The following is a 17,026-nucleotide window of genomic DNA, read 5'->3' on the forward strand; positions in this document are numbered from 1 at the left end:
ACCAGGCCTTGAGAGAAACGGCCTACAAGTTTTTTGAATAATTCCAACATTCAGCCAGCCATAACGAGAATAACCAACATTCAGCCAGCCATAGGGCTAAAAAGGTCTGCACTTGTCATCCTTGATCTGGCCACCCCAGATGTTAAGAAGTGCCAGAATTAGTATGGCTATGGGCATATGGTCCTTGTCCGTTGTCTTTAATTTCAGTGAAGATTTTGTTCGGAAAAGAAGCTACTGTGGAACAGTCCCATCAAAGAAGGAAATAGGTCCCGTTCTTATTTCTGTACCACCGACAGACAGGGATGCTATTGTAGAGATAGTGGCATAACACTGCGGTAAGACGATCCCACAAACATCCTGCCCCCTCTTGACTGCTTCAGTTAGTGGAACTGGCACTATTACAAGTGCCACATAATACCCATTCCACATTGGTAAGAACTTAAGCTTTTAGTGTGGCACCACATATACTCTGGAACTCCCTGCCTATTGATATCAAGCAGGTGCCTTCACTGTATTATTTTCTGTACAAGCTAAAAATATTCTTGTTAGGCAAGCGTATCCAGGTGCTTAGAAATGCTGGTGTCCATTTTAATCTGTTTTAATATTGTAACATTTTGGAGAAAAAGTTCCTAAGCCAGTGCAATCCCCTCTCCTGCCCTTATTGAAACTGATTGAGCCTGCTTTATTTTCTTTATTTTATTTTATTTACTGCATTTATAGCCCATCTTTTTCTCCAAGGAGCTAAAGGTAGCATACATGGGTCTCCTTCTCCTCATTGAATCCCGACAACAATCCTGTGAGGTAGGTCAGACTGAGAAGCAGTGACCAGCCAAAGGTCACCCAGAATGCTGGTCTTTGCCCAAACAAGTGTGAGTAGGGATGGGGCAGGGCCAAGGACTTAAGCCTAGCTGTCTGGCTGGATGCAGAGGAGTGGAGTGATGCACCAGCTAGGGAACCCCCAAGAGAACCCCAGGGGAAGAAGGCTCAAGAGTCAGGGGATTGGTGGTGGGACGACAATGCATGGTCAGAGGGAGCAGACTGAGAGGGGGTGGTGTCGGAAGCTGAAGATGTAACAGGATTTTGGTGAGCCAGAAGAGTCTGTGGCAGAGAGCAGTCTAGAATCAGAGGCATAAGCAGCGGGGGGGGGGGGGGAGAGGCAGAGATCAGTCAGGCTGCTGAAGAAGCCAGTGGGTCTCCTCCTCCTGCTGAGACCAGCTCCTTTCCCCTTGGTCTCCCAGGATCAGAAGAGGTATGAAGAGGGCAGAGCAGAGACTGACTCATCAACAGAGTCTCAGGTTGCTTGGTAAGGATCTGGGAGTGGAGGAGGCTTAGGCAGCTGTAGGACGCTGGGGATCTTCAGTCCTTGCAGATGCTTCATTGGGGCAAGATCTACTGGGAAGAGTTGCTGTGCTCACTAGGCCTGCTCTCTGGAGCTGTTTGTTTCTTTGAATAAAGAATTAACTTCACTGAAGTCGTGTGAGTTATGACTGACCTGCTTCTAGCACCTGTCCTAACAGTAATGCACATTTCATTTGAATATATTCCATCAACACCCAGGGTGAGATTTGTATCAGGGTAGGTATGGCCCTCTCAGCCACTAGTTCATTGAGGCTTACTTTACAATATGTTCATTACATTGCTCAAAAATCACATGATGTTTTTTAAATAGGTGCAGGGCTGTAGAGAGATTATTCTTCTTTAAATAGATTTTATGAGGTAAAATTTTGTTTTTAAAGTAATATTTATAGGAATTCATTCTGTATACATTATATTCACTTGCTGCTAGGGGCTGTAAGAAATATAATATATATTCAATAGTACTGCAGGTGACTAGAGCAGTTGAACTGTGAGTTAACGTTCCGTCAAAACAAGAACTGCTTTGAGAGAAAGGTCCTATATATAGCAGACTGAAATTGTGGGACAATTCATCCTAATATAACAAAATATGCTTAAGTCTAATGCATGGAGAGGTTGAGCCCATAGACTAAGCTATCTTGCAAGATTTAGCTAGGTGACATGCCCTAAGCTTGGGAGAAAGGGTTATATCAAAGCCTTTGTTCTCTCTCTCTTTTCCACCATGTAACCAACCAGTAAGGATGTCGGGATTGGTTGCTCCAAGCATAGACTGTGTGGCTTTATTTGTATTTCTATGCAAATAATTTAGAAACACTTATTAATTTTGAAACTAAGTTGTACTGCCTGTCTTTTCTTGCTACTGTATGGAAACACACATTAATCTTATCTTTGGTAAGTTAAAAATGGTTTTTCTTACAAACTCTTCAAACGTGCAGTCTCTTTCTACACTAAGGGGAAGTGGGAAACTCTTGAACTAAGGAGGAGATATTTTAAAGGTCTAACAGCCTCTATTTCCACACTCTACTCTGCCACATGTTTTGTGATTTTAAATCTCACCAAAGAGTACTTGCCTCAAACCTGGATCTAGGCACCCAGGAAATTACCCTTTTGTTCTTTAGCCAAATTACAAAAAAACTAAAATACCAACAGAAACCTGGTGAGTTTATAACCAAACAGATCATTGGACATTCTGCCTCACCCCATTGGACCAGATTTGTGACCTGGTGCAAGGGGAGATTTCCACTCAAATTTTAAAATATTAGCTGGAAGGAGAACTTGATTGAGCATAAAAGGCTGGTCAAGTTATTCAGCCTTTGGAGACTGTCATTGCGGTCAGGTCATCATGTGAAGCAGCAGCAGAATCTGGAAGTGGGAGCAAAAGGCCAGGGAAAGGAGACTGTGGCTTGCAGAGGCTAGGGAAGCCAGCAAGGAACCAAGAATTGGAATCACAGGTTGTAGTGGAAAGTCTGTGAAGGAATTAAATTATCACAAGAGTGAGACACTGAGGGAACTTAGCAGCCAAGGGTCAACATCAACTCTGCAGTGCCTGAACTAGCAGAGGTTGCTGTGCCCAGATGAAGATTTTAAGGGGTCTGGTTTGAAGACTGAGAGTCTCCAGAGAATGAGGACCAAATAGAAAACTTGGCAGGTGCAGCCCTCAGTGCCAATTGGTTAGGAGTTAACCAGGTTGGGGTGGCTAGGGTACTGAGACTAGGTTTAAATAGAGTGAAGAACTCTATTCTAACAGCAGCAGAGGAAGGAAAATTATTTCCAGAGGGTGGTGGTTTAAACATCACTGCATACCCAGTTTACAAAAAAAAGACATGATTGGAATCAACAAAGCTAACATCACGTGTAGATATGATAGTATGGCAACTAAACCAGGAGAAAACCCAAAAAGCCTATAAGGTAAGGAAAAGTAGTCCATTACTAAGAATGTCTCTAATCAGAAATTGTCAGATGTAAGTGTGAAAGGTCAAGTGGAATTCAATCTTGCACAGAACGAAGAAAATAGCAAACTATGTATATATGAAGACAAAGGCAGAACAAATCTACAGTAGCGTACAAGGAATGGAAAGGAGATTAAATAGTATATGGCCAAAAAACAACAGCACCCCACAGTCAAGATTTCGCCTCAGTTTTTGAACTCAACAGGCCTGTGTTAGAAAGAAGATGGGGATGGAAGTGTGAGACTATGAGTGTTAGCAATTATGATGTTGTGGAGACAGCTCTTCATGTTTTCAATAAATGGAGTAAGAGTAAACCTGGGAGTCAGCTTAACTTCAGTGGTGACTAAAGCCCCAGAAGCAATTGTAACAAAGGAGTGAGAAAAAACAGAAATGTGTGAAACCATCACCTGCTTTCTGTGAGCCTTTTAAGTGCACACAAGCAGAATGCACATTAATTTACAAATCTGTTGCTTATAAAATGTTAGACACTGGACATACACCATGGTGTAAACAGGGCAATTCAAGCTAAAGAAAAGGAAAGTAACTGTTTCTGTATTTCTGAGAACTAATAGCTGTTTCTTGCACAGCTTCATTGTTTCACTATTATCTGTTAATACAACAGCAGACAAAGTGCAGCTGTGGTCCTCAGCATATTCGGCATTTCTTGTCTGAGCATAATCCCTCAGGTAATGAAAAACCCATTTCTATTTCCACATCCTCACTACTCTTCATAGTGAAGGCCCTTGCAGCCTGTTTCCCATTTATTGAAGCTTATTCCTCATCCAAGCTGTCTGGTTAGTATTAAAGAATTAGCTTTTAAAATGCTGCTTTGCCAATATTTATTTTAGGATTTTTCTGATAAATTCCTGAGATTTAAAACTATCAAGAACCCAAATATTCTAAACCTAAATATCTGATCCACACCAGAGAACTCTAGTGACTTTTAAATACCATTTAGGTTTGTAAAGAAATGGATTACGTATACCATATTTTAAAATCAAGAGTTAACAAGATAAGATTAGGCTCAAAAATTGAAGCTACTATATACTCATGTTAGAGTAAGAATAATCTTCAAGCCTCTGAATATTTACAACAGGCAGGTCCACAAAGGGCCGTCTGCCTTTATAGCTTTCTGAACACTGTTGGAAATGGCTTTATGCTGATTCCTTTAATCATATAATAATGGTTACTATACAAAGAAACTGAGTGCAACAGTACATAATTGTTGCCTTGAACATTCTTAAAGGTTCCAGTTTTATAACTCTTTTAAGATCCTTTTTCTGTTTTCTTCCTCTTTTGTGCACTCACATTACAATTATGCCTTTATATCAGTGGTATCTCTTGGCCCTCTAGATGTCGCAGGACTTAAACTTCTATCAACCCCAGCCAGCATGGTCAATCATCAGGAGCGGTCTGAGTTGTAGATCAACAAATCTGGAGAGGTACAGGTTGTCCCTCCCTGCTATGCATGGTAAAATGGATCATTTTCATCTTCTATATTTGATGTTTACTCACCCCACCCCTGCATAGTCCCAAATGTGCACTAGGGCAGTTGAATAGTGACCAATGTAGCATTTGTAAACTTCTTGACATAATATTTTGTTTTAGCGAATAAATGCCTCCAAAGCAAGAACTTGTACATGTGGTCAGCACCAAGTCCACATGGGAAGTTGTAATGCCCACAGGAATTTACACTGAGCTATGGCAACACCCTGATATTGTTTCTTTTCAACCCAATGTTTATCATGTCATTTTGTTGTTTAGTCGTGTCCGATTCTTCGTGACCCCATGGACCAGAGCACACCAGGCTCTCCTGTCTTCCACTGCCTCCCGCAGTTTGGTCAAACTCATGCTGGTAGCTTTGAGAACACCATCCAACCATCTTGTCCTCTGTCGTCCCCTTCTCCTTGTGCCCTCCATCTTTCCCAACATCAGGGTCTTTTCCCGGGAGTCTTCTCTTCTCATGAGGTGGCCAAAGTATTGAAGTCTCAGCTTCAGGATCTGTCCTTCCAGTGAGCACTCAGGGCTGATTTCCTTAAGAATGGATAGGTTTGATCTTCTTGCAGTCCATGGGACTCTCAAGAGTCTCCTCCAGCACCATAATTCAAAAGCATCAATTCTTCGGCAATCAGCCTTCTTTATGGTCCAGCTCTTACTTCCATACATCACTACTGGGAAAACCATGGCTTTCACTATACGGACCTTTGTTGGCAAGGTGATGTCTCTGCTTTTTAAGATTCTCTCTAGGTTTGTCATTGCTTTTCTTATCATGTCATAGAAGTTCCATTTTTAAAAGAGGATTTCATACTAATGAACATCATATAATTTGTTATCACCTGGTTAGCAAATTTTCTTTTCAATTTCCCAGTCTCAAACGCAACATTAACAAAATTGTAAACTGGTACCAGTACTTCAGTGACTGTTTCTGTGTTTGCCCTTTATTTCAACATAATCACATTTCCCACAGGGTCTTTATTTACTATGTTTGTGTTGTTTATTGTAATTTATGAAATAAAATAACATTTCTTGTTAGTTCACCAGATGAGAAAGCAAACGATCAATACAATAAAGCACAATTAACTTATTCTTTTTTTCTTGGAGAACTTTGTGGGGGAGGGAATAGAGAAGTATGTTGTGAGAGTGGAGAGAGTTATACTTTATAAATGTATACAAATATGTATGTGAACAATTCGGGGGGAATTAGGTTGAAAGTGATAGAATAGGCTTTAGCCACAACTATGTTAAGTCTAAGGGACGTGGGTGGCACTGTGGTCTAAACCACTAAGCCTTGGGCTTGCCAATCAAAAGGTCGGTGGTTTCGAACCCCCACAATGGGGTGAGCTCCCATTGCTCGGTCCCAGCTCCTGCCAACCTAGCAGTTCGAAAGCACACCAAAGAAAGTGCAAGTAGGTACCACTCCGGCGGGAAGGTAAACGACGTTTCCGTGCGCTGCTCTGATGTCAGTGCTCCGTTGCACCAGAAGCGGCTTAGTCATGCTGGCCACATGACCCAGAAAATCTGTCTGCGGAGCGGACAAACACTGGCTCCCTCAGCCTGTAAAGTGAGATGGGTGCCACACCCCCAGAGTCGTTCGCAACTGGACTTAACTGTCAGGGGTCCCTTTACTTATGTTAAGTCTGATTGATTTCTGTGGGACTCATTGTGACTAACTTTGGCTGGACTGTGTGGCCTGCAATTTATTCCAAAATTGAGTGTAAAAGTTCTTATTTTTAAAAAAATTGTAGCATGTTTTTGAGTGAGGTTAGCTAAAATAATAAAATGAATAAACAAAAAATAATAAACTTTAAATTAAGGGAATCAGAAGAGCACAACTGATTTAGAGAAAGTTAGAACATTAAGAAATGTAGCATTTCATAAAAGATACTGGAGGCTTTTAGTTTCCATAGAAATATCTTGAAGTGCATATACTCAAGACCAAATAGTTTACTTGACATATAACATTTGTGAGGAGCATCTTTTTTCTTCTCCTCTTGTAGTAAACATAAAGACCAAACATTTCAAAAACCCGCTTTGCTGTAGTTTCCTTCAAGGTTATAAACAATATGTTTCCACTTCAAGTTATATTTAAAGCATAATGTTTTAGCTTATGTCCACGCCAGCGCCTAACTACTTCCTACAACAGAACACATTAGTGCTCAAGTGCAGTACCTATATTAGCAACGGGCCAATTGACCTTTCAGAAAGTCTCTTCTAATCCAAATCAACTTGAGCAAAGCAAATAAATATCAAGTAAATAGAGTATGTGTACCCAGAAGGCAAATGGAAACCTATCTCACCATATTCTGCTTGTGGGGGGGGGGAATAGTAAGTCAAGAAGTTTCTACTTCCTGTAAGTTTCTTAGAAAAGGCCTACTGGAAACCAGAGATCTTAGCAAAGATGAATTATCATAGTACAAGAAAACATTCTATCCAGATAAAAGCACTCAAGAAGAAGGAAGAGCAGGGCAAGTGAATTGTGCAGTCTTGAGAAAGTCCCAAGGACCAAACAGAGAGGCATGGTAGGCCACATTTGCCACCCAGGCATCATGTTCCCCATTAGGCAGAATTAGGTGACTGCCTCAGCTGGCAGAAGCTGCAGTGTGTGTGTGTGTGTGTGTGTGTGTGTGTGTGTGATGGCAATTCCTTGACTGCACCCTTCTGTGGAAAGACAAGAGTTATGTGTGTCATGTAGTCTGTCCTGTACCCTCAAAACTAGCCTGCTGCCTTAAGGTATAGCAGATGACATTATCCTGCTCTAGTTTTGAAATAAAACTGCCAGACTTTTTGCTTCTGTACATGGAACAGTGGGGTATCATCTTACCCACTGCCTCAGACAACACACTGTCTTGGACAGGCCTTTAATAAGCTGTTGGATTCAGCGGAGAACAGGGACCAAAGTCACAATAACTATGGCAGCCAGAGAGAAAAAAAAGACAGGGCACTTACAGAGTCCATAGTTGTGTAGAAGGTGGAATTTCATTGAGTGCAGCTTCTCATGCAATCTATGTTTGCTGGAGCTCCCTCTTAAAGGTGCAGGAGCCTGGGCAAGCTAATGCTCCCTCTCTCTGTGTGAGGGAGGGTCTGGAAGATGAATCCTCATATTACCGTTGTCAAGTGGGAGTGTCAGGCCCAGAACTATTGTTAGGCAGAGTGAGGCTGCCACATCAGGCAACAGATACTGAGGGGTTGGTTGTATGGTGTTGGGGAGCTGGTGTATTGCATTTAACTTGCCTTCCAACACCTAAGTGAGCCTCCTGCCTTTAGGTGTGGTAAAGGATCTCTGTCCTATACCCAGTTTATAAATATTGAATTGCCATTCTAGTTAGCTTTGGCACGTAGAATTGTAAGGGGCGATCTTGTCCTTTTCTTCAGGCAGCAAAATGTCAGACCCTTTAGTTCCAAGCACTCTACTATAAATGAATATTCCTATCCCTGTAGATTCAATTACATTTAGTAATATTTTCACTTTCCAATATATTTACGTCACCAAAATCAGCTTAGATTCAGCAACAATGCAATAAAATGAATGGGGGGGACCCTTATAGAAATTAATTCTGAATAATCAGGATGTGAAGTTAATTAGAGCGAACAGGTGTTGTTTTTACTAGCATTATTGTTTAGGCAAAGGCAGAATTTACTGAAGAGATATTTATTCACTTCATCATAGAAAATTGTGCCTAAAATTTGATAGAATTCTATATCTCCTGTCAGTTCCATTCCCACATTCCACCACAAAATGCTACATTGCAGCATTTTTATTACCCTTTCTAATTATTATTTTCACACTCTTTATTTCATACCTACTTTTTACACTTTGTTTGCTTTCTCATCATTTTCTCACTTACTTTCCTGCTCTTTTGTGTATCCTTCCTCAGGTTTTGGGGGCATTTATTGTATTACTGAGACGGTATCTTAATTGTTGCTTTAATCCATATGCAGCAAAACAATACTGTAAAACTTAAAGAATGTGATTTATTCTGAAGAAGTTTAATGCTATACATGCTCTGACTTTTAAAATGCAACACATTCTGCTTAGAAATAGAACACATTCTGCTTAGAAAAATATAGTTAAACCCACAGCTAAAATGGGAAACACTTTCATTGTTGTTGATAAATTTCTTATTTGCACTTTGTTTATGCTTTGAAGATAAGTATACACTAACCTCTCAGGTAAATTTTAAATGCTATAATATACGGACAGAATAGCTCCACAATGCCTTGACTTTTGTAATTCTAATGTGCCTGAGACACATCATGCAAGCCCAGTCTTGAAGGTTCTAAGAAAAAATGTCTTCAGAAGCATAAAGAAGTACTATGGATGCAGAGTGAATTAAGTGGAGAGAGATAAGGCTTAAAATCCTTTGTTACACATAGACACAAACACATGTATACAGAAGTCCAGAGGAATATGGGAAAGAATGATGATAATGACAATCCAAAAAAATTTCCTAGACACCTTAACACTGCAAAATAAAAGGTGTGAGTTAACCCTCCCTTAGTGTCAGGTGTGGGGGACAGGGAGTCCAGGTTAGACTGGACAGAGGTGTCCCTCCACCCAGCCTTGCTAGTCTCCATCAGCATCACTCTGCCACCACAGAGATCCCTGTTCTGCCTCCTAAACATGAGAATGGGGTAAAATGCTACTGGCAGGTTTCCCGCAGCCAATGGAAAACTCAAAAATGTAGCTTCCCAAGGGTGGAAGGGGCTAAGCCAACTCAGGATCCAATACAGCTGGCTCCACCGCCATCACTTGACAATATGAGGCCCAGTTTGTGTTCAATTGCTGTGATCTACCTGCCCCACCTTTCACTCCAGCTTGTGCGCCAGTAAGGCTGTGGATGGAGTGGTGGCCCTGTTATTCTGTTAAGCTCCTCTGGGCAGCACCTGGGATCTGGATTGTGTTCTTCCTCATTCTTCTTCTGTTAGTGGCAGTGAAATGCAAGTCTTTTGTCAGGAAAAAGGAAATATTTTCCCAACTGAGAATGAGTAACTTGAGATTTCAATCTCCCTGGAATTTCCCTTATTATGCAAAACCGGGTGTTCACAATCAATTTTAACGTGGACCTATTTTAATGTAATGCCACAGTCCTGTGGTGGGATCTCGTAACATGTTTTTTTACCTCTTCAAAGCAGCTGTGGGTGAGTTTTGATTTTGACAGGAGTAGCGTAAACACATCCATTTTATCTGATTATGAAGCTGCTATTATAGCCACTTGGGGTGGGAGAAAGACACTGGGTAACTAACTCTGTTGTTCCAGTCATCAGAAGAGTGAGTGATGTAGATTGGGGAAATACACGTGGAAAGTTTTTTGGGTTGTTTTTTAACTTTCTAAATGCTGTTTTTCAAATAAAATTGGAGCCCACAAAACCACTTTAAAATGTCAGACGATCCAGTTGTGTATCTTCTACATCATATCTGCCTAAGCTCTCAGTTTTAATGTACCAAAATATAACCTGTAATAATGAAAAAGAAAGCCTTAGTCTATTAAAAAATTCAACACACTAATCCAGAGAAAGGACTGCATTTCCCATTTAGGGAGCAAATTGTGAGTTAGTTAAGAGCCCAACAACCCTTCTTTCAGAGAGCAGGAACTTTTAAAAACCTGTGGTTCAGAAGTCTGGGTCTGGGAATGTGGAACTCAAACACAGGGGGCCATGCACAACAAACCAAGTACATTAACAATACTTACACAGTCAAATCACACACAACACTGGATTCATTGCAGCCAATTGCAAATTAATCATCAAGTCAAACACTAGTGTCCTGCAGTATGCTCTATTCTGCAGCCCACTGTGCAACCCCCCTTGGGAAAGAAATGAGAAATTTCGAGGGCTATTGAACACTGACCTTTCAGAGTGAATTGTCACACAAGTTATTTAACACTGATATTTCTGGTAGGAGTGGACTTCAAGCTCACTCTTCCTGCCGAGTAATGGCCTAGTATCAGTATGCAAGGCTATGATATGATGCAGACAAATCTTATCAAAGGGCCAGGCAATGCAGGCAAAAACATCCTTTGAAGAGATGATCCCTAAAATGGCCCAGGAGGGAGCTAGAAAGAAGCTTACAGTCCTGAAACCAATTGTAAAACTTTTATGCCACCTATAGAGAATTGTATTCCCTGGAAACCAGAGTGTGTCATGTCACTACAGAACACCAACTGTACCATAATTTAAGTATATTCCTTATTTTAAAAACCCACAAATTATTATTATTAATTGAATGCATTTGTTGCTTTCCACAAAAAAGTCTCAATACAAGATTAAACTAATAATTTATGGAATCTTGCTCATTCACTAGTGCTGCATTTGCTATCAGTTCTACCAATTTGGTTCTGCCCTTTTGTGAAGTAGAGATTTGGAGTCTTGGCTAAAGAAGTGTTTGCAAAGGAAGAGCTCCTTCAAATCCTGAATAAATTCCCTAGTGCACTGAAGTAAGATTGAAACCCAACCTACATATATTTTCCACTGTTTTATTAAATCAACTTGCAAAAAAACAACAACACCCAGTACAGTAGGAAAACAGAGGCTTCCCCTGACTGTAGTGAAAGTTTTCGTTAACTTTGGCTGTAAAAAGATATCTAGTGTAATCTAAGCAAGAAAAAAGCCACAATTGCATCAGAAGTGTAATCAGAATGAGAGGTATTATGAAGTACTTACTAAGACAATAACCCCCTGTGAATAAAGTTTGCAACAAATTTACAGCCATGTCCCAAAGTAATGCAGAAGAGGCCACGGGGGAAGAATTCACTCTAATGGATCCAAAGAAGGCATAACAGCAAAATGACAATAGCTAGAAGTAAAGGCATCCTGTATGCTAAAATTAATATGTGTGGTACAAAGACATTGGGATGAAATTCTGGATAGGCTCTGGGGACTAGTTGCTCAGGGCATTCCTTAAAACTTACAGGTGCTTTCACAAAGGGCTTTAAAAATACTTCTTTAATATTCCAAGCCCCTTTGGTCACATCATAATGATTTGCAACATTCATGCCCATATGTTAATGTTTTTCACTTGCACAGCCCAATTCTAGGCTTATTTCTTTGGAGGGAAGAGTCCCTCTGACTTCAGTGGAGCTTATCTCCAAGTGAGAATGCATAGGATTGCAGTCTTAATTGTGCAGTTACTGTTTTCCAGTACAGAAAAGACCAGGTGGGCCTATAGGAGGAAATCTTAGTTGCAATTTCTGTACAGTATAGCAAAAGAAGAAGTCACACAACACTGCAACCACTCAAACTAACCAGCTGCTGATTTCCAGATTACAAACCATAGCAACAAAAGTCACAAGTCTTTTAAAAGCCTTTGTTGAAACCAAACACATGTTCTCCCTCAGACATGTGACTGATTTGTTTTTAAAATATATTTCTATACTGTTCTTCACCAAAACAGTCATAGGACAGCTTACATCAGAACAAAGTAATACAAAGCATAATACTCAATAAACCAAAACATTAAAACAATTCCAATCAATACATAAATGTCACAATTAGCATCAAAACTTATAAAAAGAACTTAAGCAGCCCCTAAAAGCCTGACAAAATGTGAGTTTTTATATGAATATAAAGCAGGGGCAAAATACTACTCAGTGAGGTCATTCCACAGAAGTGGAGCTACTATTGAAAAAGTTTCCATACAACATAGCTCAATTAACTGAGGGACCACCAGGACAGCCTCCATCACTGATCTTAATGCATGGGTAGGCTAATACAGGATAAAGAGGTTTCTCATGTATTTGTACCCTAGGTCATTAACGGCTTTAGATGTCAACATAAGAACCTTGAATTGGACCTGGCAACCAGTGCAGCTGTTTCAGAATAGAGTTGTATGTGACCAGCCCACTGTTCCCACCAACACCCTGGCGACCACATTCTGCACTAGCTGCAATTTCCATATCATATTCAAGGGCAACATCATGTAAAGCACATTTAAGGAGTCAGTCCAGGATGTCAGCAGAGCATGAATTATTATAGCCAGGCTATTTCTTCTCCAGAAAAGCCACAGTTGATACACTAACCAAAGTTGCACAGAAGCATTCCAAGCCACTGAGGACAGTTTGCCTTCAACTGGCAGTGACAATTCTAGAAGCACCCTGACACTATTTTATGTCAATTGCTTAGAATTTTAGATAAACTACTTAAGAGTCATTTGAACTAATACTAAGCCCCAAGGGTTACACAGAAAAGTTTGATGGGAAGTGTAGAAAGGTGGAAAGACTTTTAATAAATACCCGCTAAGCTGTTGAGCAAACTGGGTACACTTAACTTGGTCATTGGCCCAGTTTGCACATCAGTCATGTGGTTTACCTTGAATGTGTAATTAGTTTATTGTGAATGTGTAGACTGTTTTTGCTTTGTTCCTTTTCTAGTACAGTGAGAGTGACAAACTATTATCTTCAGCATGATGTCTGAACTGGAAATTGTAGTTTGTTTGAGTGAAGGAGACTGAGAGTGGAAGCAAATGACAAAACTTGGCTCCAGATCACGGCTTGTTTAGAGATAAACAAAGCACAATTCCTGGTTCAATTCTCACACAGCTAAGCAAAATATTGTGATTTGGTCTGTGTCCCCCCCCCCCCGCTCACTCTAGGAGAGAAGCAAAGCAGGAGCAATCTGCTCATCCATAGCAAACCATTAACCATGGCTTACCATGATGTGTGAACATTTCTGTATCTTAGTAGTGGTGAAAATGGAGAGAAATAGCATATTAAGGATATTGCAAGCCAATTTTAAAAAATAAATTTGAGCACTTCAAGTTTCTGATATAAAATTATTGAGCAGAAATGTAAAAGAAAAAATAGCATAAAATGTTAGGTGGCAAACATATGAAACTAGAAAACTAAAAACCTTAGTGATGTGTGTGTGAGAAAGAGAGAGGGAGAGAGAGAGAGAGGGAGGATAGGTAAAAACAATGTGATGAATAAGGTCATCATTTCAGTCTTGCTAGCACTTTCTCTTTGTATCCTAACTGAAAGACAGAGCCAAAAAAATCTTAATTTACTCTTTAATTGGCTCATTCACCTTGACCTTCAACTAAATCCAACTGCAGTCATTGTAGTGCCAGTGCCAAATGTGGCAGCCAGCCAAAAGTAAGTTCTTTCCAACCATATAGATGTAGTTATCCACTTTTCACAGACTGAGATATTCTTTACTGTTTTAGAGTTTGTATAACCTCTCGAACATTTCTAGTTAAACATGTTCCAAGTCATCTCTGGATTGTAATGAATTATAAATCTGAAAGCATTCATATATTAACATATCCAACTAGTATATATCCAATTAATAACTTAACATATCTAATTAATGATACAGGGTGTGTTTTTTTGTTTTTGTTTTTAAATACACATATATCAAAGTTGTTACTCTAAAACTATGTCATTTGCTTTGGGGTTTCTTGCATGTATAATGCAACCTGCAGTTTCCCCCTCAATGCTGTATGACTACTATCTAGCACAAATCGTGTACCAGTACCATGACATCCTTGACATGTGTAGACATATTTTTTTAAAGACATGCTAGAATTTCTATCTTACTGCTGATGTCATGTTAATGTTAGCCTCAATCCTGCAGCAACAGTGTAACTATTGGGCAGTGAAAATATTATGGACAGAAGTAAGGACTATAATGCATAGGAGAGCAGTGCTGTCTAGAGAAATGGCTGACTACTTCCTAACACCCCTGCTTCAGATGGGGATGGAAAGAGTTAAAAGAAATGCATGCAAACACTTTTAAATGACAGGAAGCTACTTAAGTGTCTTTACAGAGGAACTAAATATAGGATATATGTAAGTAAAAGCATGAAAACCCTTTTAATACACCCAAATATCATGTAGGCTTGACCAGTAGGAGAGGCAGCAAGCAATTGTGCCTCATACTGATGTCAGCCCAGTCTGCATGTAACGTTTACTAGGACAGTAGTCCTCAAACTTTTCAGACCTGGGACTTATTTTTTCGCTCAACCATGGTTTGTGTCACATTTATTATTATTTTTACTATATATTTGCTTGATGGTACTGTTGTTGCATCCACCTTAGTCACGGTCCCCATCCCTAGTTGAAGCCCAAAGTGCTAGGCAACATCCTGATACCTCTTCCATCACTTTTGGTGATGTGAGTTAACTGGCCAACTATGGAACAGCAGAGCCCTACTAGGCATGGAAATATATTACTATGAAAACTTAACAGGTGTTAAGATTGTGCTAATTACGTTCCTGTTAGAATACTGAATATGGTTGGCTATGTCGCAAAGCTAGATTGTAGGAAAGTAGCCAAAGACAGCAGCTTCTGTGCCAACTGGTGATGGGGTGTGTGGTAAAATCCCAAGGTACAGTTATGACACCAGTTCTGAAAAATCTTATGGCTGATCTTACGAGCTACTATGTTAACATAACAGATTGTAGGATTTGGAAGTTTTCTTGTTATATAGTGGTACCTCGGGTTAAGTACTTAATTCGTTCCGGAGGTCTGTTCTTAACCTGAAACTGTTCTTAACCTGAAGCACCACTTTAGCTAATGGGGCCTCCTGCTGCTGTTCTTATCCTGAAGCAAAGTTCTTAACCTGAAGCACTATTTCTGGGTTAGCGGAGTCTGTAACCTGAAGTGTATGTGACCTGAAGCGTATGTAACCCGAGGTACCACTGTACTTGCCTTCTTGTGCCAAAATGTAGACCATCATGGGTCAATCTTTTACTTAATCAATTTACAAGAGAGAACTGATGATTTAACCCCCTTTTTATTAATAGTTGAAGGTAAGGTCTGAAGTAATATTATCTACATTTTCAGTCAAAAGCTGAGAACTAAATGTATTGTATTCTCCCTATTCTGTGCATACACTAGGGCTGTTATATAAGTGTCTCTTCTTCACCATCTTTTTCTGTCATTTCCCCTTTATTTCCCCAAGTCCAGGTCTATTTCACATGATGGAAGGCAGCAAAATAGTCCCAGCACTCTAAAATTCATCAGTATGAGTCTCAACATATCAATTTTCAAGTAGAACAACTTTAAATACATTGCAGGCTTTTAGCTTCCCTAGAAAATAATACTTCTATTGTTTCCCAAGGAAACCCTAAGTACCCAAAATTACCACGCTTTTAACATACTGACATGTTGATGGCCTGATGCTTTTCCAAGCTCAGAGTCAGATTGACAGAAGTCAGAGTAGTTTAGAGGAACACTTAAAATATGGCATTTTACATTTGGAAAGAATTACTGCAGCGAAAAAAAATGACAAGGTGACTTTCTAATTCTCAAAGTTTGGCATGGAAGAAGAGAACAAAAATGAATTTAACTGACAAACGCTTTCATCTCTGATCCAGCTACAAAGAGCAAAGATAGGCCAACAATAGGGTTTGTGGTATATGCTTCCTATTAACTACTTGGAGCAATGCTGACTGTATTTTTTCTGGGTTTATCACTTGATCCACTGTTTTAGAGGCACACCTGTTTTAAAAGAACTAAATCCCAATCTCATAGCCTTCACAATGGATTTTGTTATATTTTGGTTTGGGGCTTTCAGAATTATCTGACAAAGTGGTGACAAGTTTTTGACACAATGTGCTGATGCTTAAAGAAACCCAACACAACAACATAATGTACAATATATATGTCACATGATGTTAGAAGGATCACACAGAGAAACCCCTTAAAGAAAACTTACTGCTGAACTGATACACCTGCTTTCTTTCTAATTATGTAAAACTGCCACATCCTAGTCAATTGCATTTGTGCAAAAGTAGGAGGGAGCACAGATGACAAAAATTAATACATGAAAGCTGTTGAAAGTGCTCTATAAAAACCAGCTCTTTAAAAATAGCTCTATCTTCAAAACTTTAATACGTTTCCATCTTCTTTTTCCCTGAGATAAAACTTTTTCGTCTTGCTTTTAATTTTATGCTGTTGCTTTTGTTGTCCAGCATTATAGTTTCAGGGAAAAGTGAAAGATGGCACAGAGCCAAATTTTCCAGCCTAAATGCCTCCAGGAAAAAAACAAAACATTTCTGTTGAACCTCTTTGGGGGTGCATAAACATGCATATGTGTAATAAATATCATATGAAACATAATACATTCCACATACTTTACAGTGCACATTATATTTGTACTTTTGTAGTAACTGACTTTACATGTTACCAATATGAGAATAGAAACATGGGTTTTTAATGAAATAATTAAGGGGTGGCTCTTTTTTTGTTTAACCTCTAGCTAGTGTAGTATGATGCCCTGAAATA

The 17,026-nt window shown here is 39.6% G+C and overlaps 1 protein-coding gene across 21 annotated transcripts in view; it reads right to left on the reverse strand.

Moving 5' to 3' along the window:
- Positions 1-17,026, reverse strand: part of TENM2 (teneurin transmembrane protein 2) — a 709,050-nt gene that overhangs the window by 171,928 nt on the left and 520,096 nt on the right. The gene's annotated exons all lie outside the window — the stretch shown is intronic.

This window comes from Podarcis filfolensis (genome assembly GCF_964270895.1).
Source record: "Podarcis filfolensis genome assembly, chromosome: 2".
Taxonomy (NCBI): domain Eukaryota; kingdom Metazoa; phylum Chordata; class Lepidosauria; order Squamata; family Lacertidae; genus Podarcis; species Podarcis filfolensis.